Source organism: Aegilops tauschii, chromosome 3, assembly GCF_002575655.3.
Source record: "Aegilops tauschii subsp. strangulata cultivar AL8/78 chromosome 3, Aet v6.0, whole genome shotgun sequence".
Classification (NCBI taxonomy): Eukaryota; Viridiplantae; Streptophyta; class Magnoliopsida; order Poales; family Poaceae; genus Aegilops; species Aegilops tauschii.
This window is the reverse complement of record NC_053037.3, coordinates 15,604,742-15,621,196: the sequence shown is the minus strand read 5'-3', so window position 1 is coordinate 15,621,196 and position 16,455 is coordinate 15,604,742.

Below are 16,455 nucleotides of genomic sequence, written 5' to 3'. Positions count from 1 at the left end.
CTTGATCGAATCGCTGGCGTTGTTGAGTCTAGAACAAAAGTGTTTTGAGTCTTAGGATTATATATATCGGAGAGTAGGATTCTTTTTACTCCTCAGTCCCTTCGTCGCTCTGGTGAGGTCTCCTGACGTAGAAGTTTTGACTCTTCTCTCCTCAAATTTCACAAAAAAAAAATTTAGGATCACGCGGGTATCTTGGAATCGTTCCGATGGTTCTGTGACGAGAACATTGTTCTTGGTGCCTCCTGACATTTAGGGGTTGTGGCAGTGTCCCGGGGAGTTGAGCTCCGAGGTGTTGTCGTCACAATTTTATCGTTGCAGTTCTGGAATACCTGAGTTTCGCCGACATCGAAATCTCTTTTATGCAGTTGTTGGTTAGATCACCTCGACGCCACCCAGTACTTGGGCGGGAGTTCGGGAGTATTGCCATAACTTGTATAACGGATGTTTTTCGAAGGTTGAGGTAAACGATTTCCGCAGGTTTCTTGGTTATGTGTTGACGGATGGATACAACTGGATCTAGGGATTGCTAGTTTGGGTGATATATTTTGTGTCCCCTGTATCCCCAACACCAGATTGCATAACCAGAAAGTTTCGGGAGTTTATAAGTGGGAATTCAAGTAGCCTTAGGATATCTTTCCGACAGACGCATGACATGAGATTGGGGTTCGACGTCTAGTGGTCCGCCTGTACACGGTTGGTTTTACAGTGGTCTCGTAGTGTCTTAAAGAGTCCTTGGCTATGCCGACTCGGGGATGCTTCGTATGTCATGTGCACAGCCTTGTACATGATGGTGCTGTACGATCGAGCCCGTGTGGGCCCCACCACGAAAACTTCGGACGGAATTTCTATCATATGTTTGTTCCGGCTTATTCTGCAAGCCAATACTTGTTTTGTTTTGTATTGTGGTATTCGAGTTGCTTCGAAGTCATATGCTGATTCCATATCTTTTTCTAAGTGGCTTCTCAACTTATGGACCGGGGCTCCAAAAGCGTTTCGAGCAGCACGGAGCATATGAGATGTTCCAAGAGCTGAAAATGGTTTTCCAAGCTCATTCCCGAGTCGAGAGATATGAAGTCTCCGACAAGTTCTACAGTTGTAAGATGGAGGAGAATAGTTCCGTCAGCGAACACATACTCAAAATGTCTGGGTTGCACAACCGCTTGTCTCAGCTGGGAGTTAATCTCCCGGATGATGCGGTCGTTGACAGAATCCTTCAGTCGCTTCCACCTAGCTACAAGAGCTTTGTGATGAACTTCAATATGCAGGGGATGGAGAAAACCATCCCTGAGGTATATTCGATGCTGAAATCAGCGGAGGTGGAGATCAAAAAGGAACATCAAGTGTTAATGGTGAATAAAACCACTAAGTTCAAGAAAGGCAAGGGTAAAAAGAGCTTCAAGAAAGACGACAAGGGAGTTGCCGCGCCCGGTAAGCAAGCTGCCGGGAAGAAGACAAAGAATGGACCCAAGCCTGAGACTGAGTGCTTTTATTGCAGGGGAAACGGTCACTGGAAGCTGAACTGCCCCAAGTACTTAGCGGACAAGAAGGCCGGCAACACCAAAGGTATATGTGATATATATGTTATTGATGTGTACCTTACCAGTACTCGTAGTAGCTCCTGGGTATTTGATACCAGTGCGGTTGCTCATATTTGTAACTCAAAACAGGAGCTGCGGAATAAGCGGAGACTGGCGAAGGACGAGGTGACGATGTGCGTCGGAAATGGCTCCAAGGTCGATGTGATCGCCGTCGGCACGCTACCTCTACATTTACCTACGGGATTAGTTTTAAACCTCAATAATTGTTATTTAGTGCCAGCTTTGAGCATGAACATTGTATCTGGATCTCGTTTAATGCGAGATGGCTACTCATTTAAATCCGAGAATAATGGTTGTTCTATTTATATGAGAGATATGTTTTATGGTCATGCCCCGCTGGTCCATGGTTTATTCTTAATGAATCTCGAACGTGATGTTACACATATTCATAGTGTGAATGCCAAGAAATGTAAGGTTGATAATGATAGTCCCACATACTTGTGGCACTGCCGCCTTGGTCACATTGGTGTCAAACGCATGAAGAAACTCCATGCAGATGGACTTTTGGAGTCTCTTGATTATGAATCATTTGACACGTGCGAACCATGCCTCATGGGCAAAATGACCAAGACTCCGTTCTCCGGAACAATGGAGTGAGCAACCAACTTATTGGAAATCATACATACTGATGTGTGCGGTCCAATGAGCGTTGAGGCTCGCGGTGGCTATCGTTATGTTCTCACCCTCACTGATGACTTAAGTAGATATGGGTATGTCTACTTGATGAAACACAAGTCTGAGACCTTTGAAAAGTTCAAGGAATTTCAGAGTGAGGTTGAGAATCAACGTGACAGGAAAATAAAGTTCTTACGATCAGATCGTGGGGGAGAATAATTGAGTCACGAATTTGGCGCACACTTAAAGAAATGTGGAATTGTTTCACAACTCACGCCGCCTGGAACACCTCAGCGTAATGGTGTGTCCGAACGTCGTAATCACACTCTGTTGGACATGGTGCGATCTATGATGTCTCTTACCGACCTACCGCTATCATTTTGGGGATATGCTTTAGAGACTTCCGCATTCACTTTAAATAGGGCTCCGTCGAAATCCGTTGAGATGACACCGTATGAATTATGGTTTGGGAAGAAACCTAGGCTGTCGTTTCTAAAAGTTTGGGGATGCGATGCTTATGTCAAGAAACTTCAACCTGAAAAGCTCGAACCCAAGTCGGAAAAAATGCGTCTTCATAGGATACCCGAAGGAAACCACTGGGTATACCTTCTACCTCAGATCCGAAGGCAAGATCTTCGTTGCCAAGAACAGGTCCTTTCTGGAGAAAGAGTTTCTCTCGAAAGAAGTAAGTGGGAGGAAAGTGGAACTTGATGAGATGACTCTTCTCGAACCAGAGAGTAGCGCAGCACAAGAAAATGTTTCTGTGGTGCCTGCACCGACTAGAGAGGAGGTTAATGATGACGATCATGATCAAGTTACCACTGAACTTCGTAGGTCCACAAGGACACGTTCCGCACCAGAGTGGTACGGCAACCCTGTCCTAGAAATCATGTTGTTAGACAATGGTGAACCTTCGAACTATGAAGAAGCGATGGCAGGCCTGGATTCCGAAAAATGGCTTGAAGCCATGAAATTCGAGATAGGATCCATGTATGAAAACGAAGTATGGACTTTGACTGACTTGCCCGATGATCAGCGATCCATAGAAAATAAATGGATCTTTTTAAGAAGAAGACAGACGTGGATGGTAATGTGACCATCTATAAGGCTCGGCTTATCGCTAAGGGTTATCGACAAGTTCAAGGGGTTGACTATGATGAGACTTTCTCACCCGTAGCGAAGCTGAAGTCCGTCCGAATCATGTTAGCAATTGCCGCGTTCTATGATTATGAGATATGGCAAATGGACGTCAAAACGGCATTCCTTAATGGTTTCCTTAAGGAAGAATTGTATATGACGCAGCTAGAAGGTTTTGTCGATCCTAAGAATGCTGACAAGGTGTGCAAGCTCCAACGCTCAATCTATGGGCTGGTCAAAGCATCTCGGAGTTGGAACATTCGCTTTGATGAGATGATCAAAGCGTTTGGGTTTACGCAGACTTATGGAGAAGCCTGTGTTTACAAGAAAGTGAGTGGGAGCTCTGTAGCGTTTCTCATATTATATGTGGATGACATACTATTGATGGGAAATGATATAGAATTCTTGGAAAGCATAAAGGCCTACTTGAATAAGTGTTTTTCAATGAAGGACCTTGGAGAAGCTGCTTATATATTGGGCATCAAGATCTATAGAGATAGATCGAGACGCCTCATTGGTCTTTCACAAAGCACGTACCTTGACAAGATATTGAAGAAGTTCAATATGGATCAGTCCAAGAAGGGGTTCTTGCCTGTATTGCAAGGTGTGAGATTGAGCACGGCTCAATGCCCGACCATGGCAGAAGATAGAGAAAAGATGAGTGTCATCCCCTATGCCTCGGCCATAGGGTCTATTATGTATGCCATGCTGTGTACCAGACCTGATGTAAACCTTGACGTAAGTTTGGTAGGAAGGTACCAAAGTAATCCCGGCATGGAACACTGGACAGCGGACAAGAATATCCTGAAGTACCTGAAAAGGACTAAGGATATGTTTCTCATTTATGGAGGTGACGAAGAGCTCGTCGTAAAGGGTTATGTCGACGCTAGCTTCGACACAGATCTGGATGACTTTAAGTCACAAACCGGATACGTGTATATTTTGAATGGTGGGGCAGTCAGCTGGTGCAGTTGCAAGCAAAGCGTCATGGCGGGATCTACATGTGAAGCGGAGTACATGGCAGCCTCGGAGGCAGCACATGAAGCAATCTGGATGAAGGAGTTCATTACCGACCTAGGAGTTATTCCCAATGCGTCGGGCCCGATGACTCTCTTCTGTGACAACACTGGAGCTATTGCCCTGGCCAAGGAGCCCAGGTTTCACAAGAAGACCAGGCATATCAAGCGTCGCTTCAACTCCATTTGTGAAAATGTTCAAGATGGAGACATAGATATTTGTAAAGTGCATACGGACCTGAATGTCGCAGATCCGTTTACTAAACCTCTTCCACGAGCAAAACATGATCAACACCAGAACTCTATGGGTGTTCGATTCATCACAATGTAACTAGATTATTGACTCTAGTGCAAGTGGGAGACTGTTGGAAATATGCCCTAGAGGCAATAATAAAATGGTTATTATTATATTTCCTTGTTCATGATAATTGTCTATTGTTCATGCTATAATTGTGTTATCCGGAAATCATAATACATGTGTGAATACATAGACCACAACATGTCCCTAGTGAGCCTCTAGTTAACTAGCTCGTTGATCAATAGATGGTTACGGTTTCCTGACCATGGACATTGGGTGTCATTGATAACGGGATCACATCATTAGGAGAATGATGTGATGGACAAGACCCGATCCTGAGCATAGCACTAGATCGTGTAGTTCGTTTGCTAAAGCTTTTCTAATGTCAAGTATCATTTCCTTAGACCATGAGATCGTGCAACTCCCGGATGCCGTAGGAATGCTTTGGGTGTACCAAACGTCATAATGTAACTGGGTGGCTATAAAGGTGCACTACAGGTACCTCCGAAAGTGTCTGTTGGGTTGGCACGGATCGAGACTGGGATTTGTCACTCCGTATGACGGAGAGGTATCTCTGGGCCCACTCGGTAATGCATCATCATAATGAGCTCAATGTGACCAAGTAGTTTGTCACGGGATCATGCATTACGGAACAAGTAAAGTGACTTGTCGGTAACGAGATTGAACGAGGTATTGGGATACCGACGATCGAATCTCGGGCAAGTAACGTACCGATTGACAAAGGGAATTGTATACGGGATTGCTTGAATCCTCGACATCGTGGTTCATCCGATGAGATCATCGTGGAACGTGTGGGAGCCAACATGGGTATCCAGATCCCGCTGCTGGTTATTGGCTAGAGAGGTGTATCGGTCATGTCTGCATGATTCTCGAACCCGTAGGGTCTACACACTTAAGGTTCGATGACGCTAGGGTTATAAGGAAGGTTTGTATGTGATTACCGAATGTTGTTCGGAGTCCCGGATGAGATCCCGGACGTCACGAGGAGTTCCGGAATGGTCCGGAGACGAAGATTTATATATGGGAAGTCCTTATTCGGTCGCCGGAAGTGTTCGGGGGAATATCGGTATTGTACCGGGACCACCGAAAGGGTTCCGGGGGTCCATCGGGATGGTCCACCTGCCCCGGAGGGCCCTATGGGCTGAATATAGAGGGGAACCAGCCCCTAGGTGGGCTGGGCGCCAAACCCCCCTAGGGCCCATGCGCCTAGGGTTGGGGGGAAACCCTGGAGGGGGCGCCCCCTTGGCTTGGGGGGCAACCCTCCCCCCTGGCCGCCGCCCCCCCTCTAGATCCATCTGGAGGGGGCCGGCCCCCTCTCCCTTGCCCCTATTAATAGAGGGGGGGGGGGGTGGGAGGGCAGCCGCACCACATCCAAGGTGCAGCCCGTCCCCTCCCCAACACCTCTCCTCCTCCGCGTGAGCTTGGCGAAGCCCTGCCGGAGAACTGCCACTCCACCACCACCACGCCGTCGTGCTGCTGTTGGAGCCTTCTTCCTCAACCTCTCCCTCCTCCTTGCTGGATCAAGGCGCGGGAGACGTCACCGGGCTACACGTGTGTTGAACGCGGAGGCACCGTTGTTCGGTGCTTGGATCGGATTAGCCGCGATCTGAATCGCTATGTGTACGACTCCTCCAACCGCGTTCTTGCAACGCTTCCGCATCGCGATCTTCAAAGGTATGAAGATGCACTCCCCTCTCGTTGCTAGTAAACTCCATAGATTGATCTTGGTGATGCGTAGAAAAAATTTAATTTCTGCAACGATCCCCAACACCTACCCTCAAGACTATCAAAGGATGGAGGCCCAAAGAGATCCAAGTGAAGGAGCTCCAAAGGCCTCTTCGAGTAAATGATACTCGTGGGAGGGTGAGCCTTCTCATGTGGCTTTTCTTCGATACAAGCACTGCAAGCACGATCTTTAGCAAAACTAACATTCGTTAGTCCACGGACATGGTCCCCCTTGAGAAGACTTTGCAAAGATCGCATATTGACATGGGCTAAGCGGCGATGCCAAAGCCATCCCACGTCAACTTTAGCCATTAGGCATGTCGCGGTCATAGTGGGTTGCTCCAAAAAGATAATCATATAGAGACCGTTCTCGACATGCCCAACAAAGGATACTTTAAGAGTCTTGCTCCACAAGAGGGCCACGGTATCAATATCAAAGAAAGTGGCAAAGCCCATGATTGCAAGTTGACGAACGGAAAGTAAATTGTATGCAAGTGACTCAACAAGCATGACCTTCTCGATCGTGAGATCATGAGAAATGACAACTTTGCCGAGTCCCAATACCTTAGAAGACGAGGCATCACCCCACTCGACATTGGTGGGCATAGATGGAATCTTGTGCACGTCCACCACCAAGTCCTTGCTTCCGGTCATATGATTTGTAGCTCCACTATCAAGCAACCATGATCCCCCACCGGAAGCAAACACCTACAAGAGATCAATGCTTGGTTTTAGGTACCCATTTTGTAATGGGTCCTTTGATGTTAGTAACAAGGGTCTTAGGAACCCAAATAGACCATTCAATATACTCATGAGGAGAACCAACAAATTTGGCATAAACATGCCCATCACTAGCACGGCATAACACACAAGGATTAAAGTCGCCGGCTTTGTTGGAAGGGGTGGCATTGCCCTTCTTGACACCGCCACCCTTCGCATTGTTCTTCTTCTCCTTGGAAGCACCCTCTCCCTCCTTCACAAAAGTTTGCTTGAGAGGAGGAGGTCATTTGGTCTTGTCATTCTTCTTCTTGTTCTTGGGCTTGGGTGCGAACCCAATCCCCTCCTTGGCCACAACTTCCTTTTGATTGCTCAAAAGGTCGTTGAGGTTCTTCTCACCTTGTATGCATGACACAAGGCCTTTCTCAAGTTGCTCCTTCAACTTAGCATTCTCCTCAACAAGATGCACATGCTCACAACAAGGGTTAGTAGCATTTGCATTATCAATTAACACCATATGAGGAAAGGTGGCTTTCTCCTTGGTTAGCTTCACTTGGAGTTGATCATGAGACTCCTTGAGGCTAGCATGAACACCCTTCAAGACTTTGTGAGCCTTGTCGAGAATGTCAAACTCCTCTTTGAGTCTAGCAAGATCAACCCCAAGCTTTTCCTTCTCGGAGTTTAGCACACGAGAAACAACAAGAGCATGATCAAGATCTTTCTTTAACTTAGCATGATCATCATTGTGTGACTCCTCAAGAGCCAAACAAAGACCACGCTCTTCGTCAAGAGCATTGGAAAGATCCGAAATCTCATCGGCATAGTCACGACTATGCCCCTCCATCTTAGAGATGGTATCTTCGTGAGCCTCGATCATGGCATTGGCTTCACCAAGTTGTTCCAAGAAAGCAACAAAGTGCTTCTTGGATTTACCCTTGAGTTTACCCATAAAGGTCTCAAACTCATTCTCCTCCACATTTGTCCCCTCATGTTCATCAATGCTATCCGAAGAAGGATGACTAATGATGGTAGTTTTGATGTTGGGGGTTACCTTGTTGGTGGCTTTAGCCATGAGGCACTTGGCGGTGATGTTCTCATTGGGTGAGTCAAAGAGAGACACCCGTGGAGTCGTCGCAATGGCAACGAAGGCCATGGCAACCGACTCACCATCTTCCTCATCGTCATCATCCTCAATGTACTCTTCTTGTACCACCAATGCCTTGGGAGGAGTCTTCTTGGTGAAGTTGCTCTTGTTGGGGAACGACTTGGCCTTGTCCTTTCGGATGAGCTTGCCACCATTGTCTTCCCTCTTCTCATAAGGGCACTCCGCAACAAAGTGGCTCACATTGCCACAATTGAAGCAAGTCCTCACTCGTTGCTTGCCCTTTGCGCCACTTGAATTGTTCTTGTTGAAGTTGGGCCTTGAGTTCTTCTTGCTCCAAAATTGCCTTGAAGCAAGCGCCATGTGTTCATGATAGGCATACTTCTTATCTTCGAGGTTGCTCTCCTCTTCTTCCTCTTCATCCTCTTCCTCCATACTAACCTTGGCCTTTAGAGCAAGGTTGGGCTTTTTTAATCTTTGAGAGCGAAGAACCGCATTGTCGGCGGTCTTGTCCAAGATGCTCATAGCAACGAACTCATCCAACACTTCACTTGAGGACAAGGTGTGGAAGTCCGGCCTTTGACGAATGACGGAGGACATGGCTTTGTGGTAGGGCATCATTGCCTTGAGGAATTTGCGCTTGATCCAATTGTCATCCGTGTCCTTACTTCCATGATCTCGGAGAGAGACCGCGAGTTCAGTTACTCTCCGATAAAGCTCACGAGGTTCTTCATCTTCTTTCATTGCAAACTCATCGGCTTCATCTTGCACCACTTCATAGTTGGTGCGTTGAATGCTTGCGCTTCCCCGATAGAGGGAAACCACTTGGTGCCAAGCATCTTTGGCCATGGTGTAGGGCCGGAGATGAGGAAGATCTTCGGGTGGGATTGCTTCTTGGATGATGAAGAGAGCATTCTCATTGAATTGATTATCCACGGCTTCTCTAGGAGTGAAGTTACTTCGGTCATGCGGATAGAAACCTTCTTCAATGATTCTCCAAAGGTTAGTGTTCACATGATTTAAATGACGCTTAAAACGATAGACCCAAGAATCAAATTCTACATTCTTCTCAATCTTAGGGGCCGGTCCGGCATGATTCAAATGAGTGGAAGGAAGCGGTCCACCATAGACAAGTGGAGGTTCCACATGGGCAAAGATGCCGGTGCCATTTTTACCACTAGAAGAAGGAGCTTTCTCGCTAGTAGCTTCCCCCTTGTCGGAGGTAGCATCCGTCACCTTGTTAGCGGGATCACCCACTTACAACGGTGCGGTGGAAAGTTTAAGCCCTTCTAAAAATTTATTAAACATGCTTTCGACCTCGGTCGTCATGGAGGTTTTCAATGTGTCCAACGCCACATTGAATTCCTCACGAGAGACCGCGGTTCCCCCATCTCCCGTAGACGAGACCGGATTCACACCGGAGTGCTCCTCCACACCGTCTACGATGTCAACCATACTCTTCAGACGGTAAAGTCCTTAATAAAGAGACGAGGCTCTGATACCAATTGAAAGGATCGATATAGTTGACTAGAGGGGGGGTGAATAGGCAACTAACAGTTTTTAGCTTTTCTTTACCAATTTAAATTTTGCATCAAAGTAGGTTGTCTAGATATGCAACTAGGTGAGCAACCTATATGATGCAACAACAATAAGCACACACGCAAGCAAGAGATAAAGCACAAATAAGCTTGCACAAGTAAAGGCACGAGATAACCAAGAGTGGAGCCGGTGAAGACGAGGATGTGTTACCGAAGTTCCTTCCCTTTGAGAGGAAGTACGTCTCCGTTGGAGCGGTGTGGAGGCACAATGCTCCCCAAGAAGCCACTAGGGCCACCGTATTCTCCTCACGCCCTCACACAATGCGAGATGCCGTGATTCCACTATTGGTGCCCTTGGAGGCTGCGACCGAACCTTTACAAACAAGGTTGGGGCAATCTCCACAACTTAATTGGAGGCTCCCAACAATACCATGAAGCTTCACCACAATGGACTATGGCTTCGCGGTGACCTCAACCGTCTAGGGTGCTCAAACACCCAAGAGTAACAAGATCCACAAGGGATTAGTGGGGGGGTTCAAATTTCTCTTGGTGGAAGTGTAGATCGGGGCCTTCTCAACCAATCCCTAGAGAATCAACAAGTTTGATTGGCTAGGGAAGGAGATCGGGCGAAAATGAAACTTGGAGCAACAATGGAGCTTGGAGGTGGAAGAGGTGGTCAACTAGAGGAGGAAGACACCCCTTATATAGTGGAAGAACAAATCCAACCGTTATCCACCAACTCAGCCTGCGCAACGCGGTACTACCGTACCTGAGGCGCGGTACTACCGCAGGGGCACGCGGTACTACCGCAGGGCCCCGCAGTACTACCGCCCACGCAGCAGAGACCAGAACAGCCTAAAATGCACTAAAGCAGAGGGCGGTAGTACTGCTGGCGCGGTACTACCGCTCCCCTTTGCGGTACTACCGCAAGGCAGGGGCTGTCCAGAGATGGGAAGGCACAGATATAAAAAATTACATCTGTGGCTACTTCCGCAGAGTTGTAGTCGATGCAAAAACCCGACGCGGTAGTACCGTAAGCCAGCAGCGGTACTACCGCGCGAGGCGCGGATGTAAAAAATTACATCCGCCCCTTACTGCCGCGTACTTGCGGAACTAAGTCAGATACCATGGTACTACCGCTTACTAGAAGCGGTACTACCGTGGGCCCTTGCGGTACTACCGCACCAGCGGGCGGTACTACCCCAAGGCCCTGCGGTACTACCACTCTAAGGAGCAGTACTACCGCACGCCCTAATTCAGCAAGCAAGAGCAATATTTGCATAGACAAGGAAAACATAGGATACTCCAAAGGCTAGAGGAAAGGAGGTGCAAAGGAAGATGTGTACGTGATGAATCCACCCAACCTTTCCAACGCGGACCCCCTCTTAATAGTACGGCTTCCCTACGACTCAATACCACCGAAAAGAAACGAAGAGAAATGCCGTCTTCCATAGCCTTCGAGGGGAACCAAATCATCTTGTGCGTAGTCAGTATATCTGAAATATTCGATGCACATGATTAGTCCGCAAAAGCATTGTCATCAATCACCAAAACCAACTAAGGGATAAAAATGCCCTTACAACGACAACATTGATGCTGCCACGACTATGTTTTACAACCATATTAGAATACCTTGATTTCGATAAGATACTACAAAATATGAATGCATACATTAACCACTAGCTCTAATTGTTGTAAATGATGACTACAAATGCCCCAACTAAATATTCCTAGCTAGCTAGCAGCCATCACATAGTAGGCAAAACACGATTGACGGTACAAACATCCACTAGTTAATTAGCCATGATCATGACAAAGTACTAGGACCTACTTCTCTGTTTTAGGTTAAATTGAAAAGAATAAAACAAAAACTGCATGTTCATGTTGGAGCATGGAGATCCACCGTTTGCACTCATTCTATATTTGCTGTCATTCATCAATTTGAGGCGTCTATCTCGTGGGTCTGCAGTCGAGTATGTGCCTTTAAAATTGGTCTTCTGATGGCAAATAATTGTCATCTCACCTTCCGCATCCATCATTGCAGGCACAACAACTCTTGGGAGCTTATGTTGAAGATCATCATAGTAACATAGTAAGGAGTGCAGTTTCTTTAAGATGACTAGTGGCACAAAAATAGTACAAAATCATACCAAACTTTTTAATGAATGTTGGTATTGCTCGACTTGTGGACTAGTGGTACGTATGGTGTAGTATTTGGACCAGCTCCGTAAGTGGCCTTAAACGACTTGACATCATTAACAAAAGAGACAAGATAATTCTTCTCCTTACAAGTAAGCTTTGAGCCAGCAGTGTAATAGGTCTCGTCTACTATATTCCGTATTTTTCTTCGAGATGAAAAATAAGCTGTAAATTTTAAATAAAATGTTAAGTTAGGAGTGGATAACAAATATTTTTAGATTAGCAAGATAAATCACTTAACAAATTTGTTTAAGAAACTCACACAAAGGAAAAATAGGAATCATGTCCAGTTCCTGACATGTGGGACCACAAATGTAGAAACCACATCACGGATCAGGAGGCTCCATTCCTAGGAAGCTTGGTAAACCCCTCGGCCATAAGGCTTATATCATCTCTTTAACACCCTGGATTTGACCCTTTCCTTTTTTTCCAAAATAACTTGGATTTATATGGAGTTTATCTGGATCTTTATTTGAATGAAGCTTTGGACTTAAGACTTGGGAATATGAATTATTTTCTCCTGCATCCAAGTGCATCCAAGCCTCACACACATCACAAGATTTCACTAACATTTCTACCCAAGCCCATCCATAATTTCTTTCTCAATATATTATTTTTCTATGAAAGAATATACCCGCAAGCACATGGGTTATGAAGCAACATGTATTCTGCCACTCCGAAAATCATACAATTCTCATAATTTCTAGAGGTCAGCTAAACCCTAAAAATGCCACAAACACTAGCTAGAAGTTTCGCAAGTGAGCACACCGTCCACAAAGAAGTTTCTGCCCCAACTTCTGGTTTACACAAAGTACCACTTACATTTACTCAAACTTGCTGAAACTTGGTATAAAACACTCATCCTAGTACGTAGGCACGACACACCAGAAATCAGCCCCCATGCCACTCACTGGTAGAAAAAGAGGCTTCCATACGCCCCCATTAGTCCCCAAAACAATCGAACCGCGACCAAAGGGGTCTTTAGTCGCGGTTCGGGAGGAGACCCGCGACCAACTATCTGGGCCCAGCGCGCTCGGTCGACAGCTGGCGGACGGGAGGGGCTTTAGTCCCGGTTGGCCTGGCCAACTGGGACTAAAGGCCCATCCAGCTGGCGGACGGGAGGGGCTTTAGTCCCGGTTGGCCTGGCCAACCGCGACTAAAGGTCCCCGAAGGCCTTTAGTTGCGGTTGGCCAGGCCAACCGGGACTAAAGGCCCATCCCTATATATAGGACTCAGCTCACTTCACTTCACTCAGCTCACTTCACAATTTTCAGAAGGGGGTGGTGGGTTTGCTTTTGGTTCCTGCTATGCACACAAGGTGTTTGATGAAATGCCCGAGAGCCTGAAACAAACATGATATGAAGTGTCCGAGCCACACTTGAGCTTTCTCATTTATTTTTCCTCCGCGATCGCGGTTAGCAACTTGAACCTTTCATGTGTCATTGATAAAATATGCATGTGTGTAGTTCATTGTTTAATTTGTATTATTTCTAGCTAGTTAGTTTAACAAATGCATGATGGTTAATACAGATGAATCGGCAATGGATGTACGGTCCCCGACTCTCCGGCGAGTTCACTACGGGTTTGAAAGATTTCCTCGTAGTGGCAAATGCGAACAAGCATCAAGGTTTTATTATCTGTCCATGTGTTGTCTGTAAGAATCAGAAGGGTTACTCCTCCTCAAGAGACGTTCACATGCACCTGCTTCGGCACGGTTTCATGCCAAGCTATAATTGTTGGACCAAGCATGGAGAAAGAGGGGTTAGAATGGAAGAAGATGAAGAAGGGGATGATATCGATGACAACTATCATGATCATTTCGGTGATACTTTCATGGAGGATGATGCTGAAGGTGGGGAAGGGTTAGGTGAAGGTGAAGAAGAGGCACATGATGAGCCCGCTGATGATCTTGGTCGGACCATTGCTGATGCACGGAGACGCTGCGAAACTGACAAGGAGAGGGAGAATTTGGATCGCATGTTAGAGGATCACAAAAAGTCGTTGTATCCAGGATGCGATAATAGTCTGAAAAAGCTGGGATGCACACTGGATTTGCTAAAATGGAAGGCACAAGAAGGTGTAGGTGACTCATCATTTGAAAATTTGCTGAAAATGTTGAAGAATATGTTTCCGAAGAATAACGAGTTGCCCGCCAGTACGTACGAAGCAAAGAAGGGTGTCTGCCCTCTAGGTTTAGAGGTTCTGAAGATACATGCATGCATTAACGACTGCATCCTCTACCGCGGTGAATACGAGAATTTGAATGAATGCCCTGTATGCACTGCATTGCGTTATAAGATCAGAGGCGATGACCCTGGTGACGATGTTGAGGGCGAGAAACCCAGGAAGAGGGTTCCCGCCAAGGTGATGTGGTATGCTCCTATAATACCACGGTTGAAACGTCTGTTCATGAACAAAAAGCATGCCAAGTCGTTGCGATGGCACAAAGAGGACCATAAGTCCGACGGGGAGTTGAGACACACCGCTGATGGAACGCAATGGAGAAAGATCGACAGAGTGTTCAAAGAGTTTGCAGCTGACGCAAGGAACATAAGATTTGGTCTAAATACTGATGGCATTAATCCTTTTGGCGAGCAGAGCTCCAGCCATAGCACCTGGCCCGTGACTCTATGCATCTACAACCTTCCTCCTTGGTTGTGCATGAAGCGGAAGTTCATTATGATGCCAATTCTCATCCAAGGCCCTAAGCAACCCGGCAACGACATCGATGTGTACCTAAGGCCATTAGTTGAAGAACTTTTACAGTTGTGGGCCAGACCTGGTGTACGTGTCTGGGATGAGCACAAAGGAGAGGAATTTGACCTACGAGCGTTGCTTTTTGTAACCATCAACGATTGGCCTGCTCTCAGTAACCTTTCGGGACAGACAAATAAGGGATACAATGCATGCACGCACTGCTTACATGAGACTGAAAGTGTACATTTGGTTAATTGTAAGAAGAACGTGTACCTGGGTCATCGTCGATTTCTTCCCCGAAATCATAACGTAAGAAAGAAAGGCAAGCATTTCAACGGCAAGGCAGATCACCGGCCGAAGCCTGCGGAACGTACTGGTGCTGAGATATTTGATATGGTCAAGGATTTGAAAGTCATCTTTGGAAAGGGTCCTGGCGGACAATCAGTTCCGCGGGGAGTTGACGGGCACGCACCCATGTGGAAGAAGAAATCTATATTTTGGGAGCTAGAATATTGGAAAGTCCTAGATGTCCGCTCTGCAATCGACGTGATGCATGTTACGAAGAATATTTGCGTGAACCTGCTAAGCTTCTTGGGCGTGTATGGGAAGACAAATGATACAAAGGAAGCACGGCAGGACCAGCAACTTTTGAAAGACCCAGATGACCGGCATCCGGAATGGTTTCAAGGTCGTGCCAGCTACGCTCTTACCAAAGAAGAGAAGGTCATTTTTTTGAATGCCTGAGCAGTATGAAGGTCCCGTCTGGCTTCTCGTCGAATATAAAGGGAATAATAAACATGGCGGAGAAAAAGTTCCAAAACCTGAAGTCTCACGACTGCCACGTGATTATGACGCAATTGCTTCCGATTGCTTTGAGGGGGCTCCTACCGGAAAATGTTCGAGTAGCCATTGTGAAGCTATGTGCATTCCTCAATGCAATCTCTCAGAAGGTAATCAATCCAGAAGATCTACCACGGTTACAGAACGATGTGGTCCAATGCCTTGTCAGTTTCGAGTAGGTGTTCCCACCATCCTTCTTCGATATTATGATGCACCTCCTGGTCCACCTAGTCGAAGAGATTTCCATTCTCGGTCCTGTATTTCTACACAATATGTTCCCCTTTGAGAGGTTCATGGGAGTATTAAAGAAATATGTTCGTAACCGTGCTAGGCCAGAAGGAAGCATCGTCAAGGGCTATGGAAATGAGGAGGTAATTGAGTTCTGTATTGACTATGTTCCTGACCTTAAGCTGATTGGTATTCCTCAATCGCGGCACGAGGGGAGACTAAGTGGAAAAGGCAAGATCGGAAGGGAATCCACGATATGTATGGACGGTCATTCTATGACTGAAGCACACCACACAGTTCTGCAAAATTCCAGCTGGTGGCTCCGTACTTCGAGCAACACAAGAATATTTTACGCTCGGACAACCCGGGGAAGCCTGAATCCTGGATTAGAAAGGCCCACATGGAGACTTTCGGCAGTTGGTTGCGAAAACATTTAATGAATGGCAATGATGTTGGAGATCAGCTGTACATGTTGGCCAAGAAACCATCTTCGACTATAACGACTTTCCAAGGGTACGAGATAAATGGGAATACATTTTACACCATCGCCCAAGATAAAAAGAGCACCAACCAAAACAGTGGTGTCCGCTTTGATGCAGCAACTGAGAATGGGCAAAAGGTCACATATTACGGTTACATAGAGGAGATATGGGAACTTGACTATGGACCCTCCTTTAAGGTCCCTTTGTTCCGGTGCAAATGGTTCAAGCTAACAGGAGGTGGG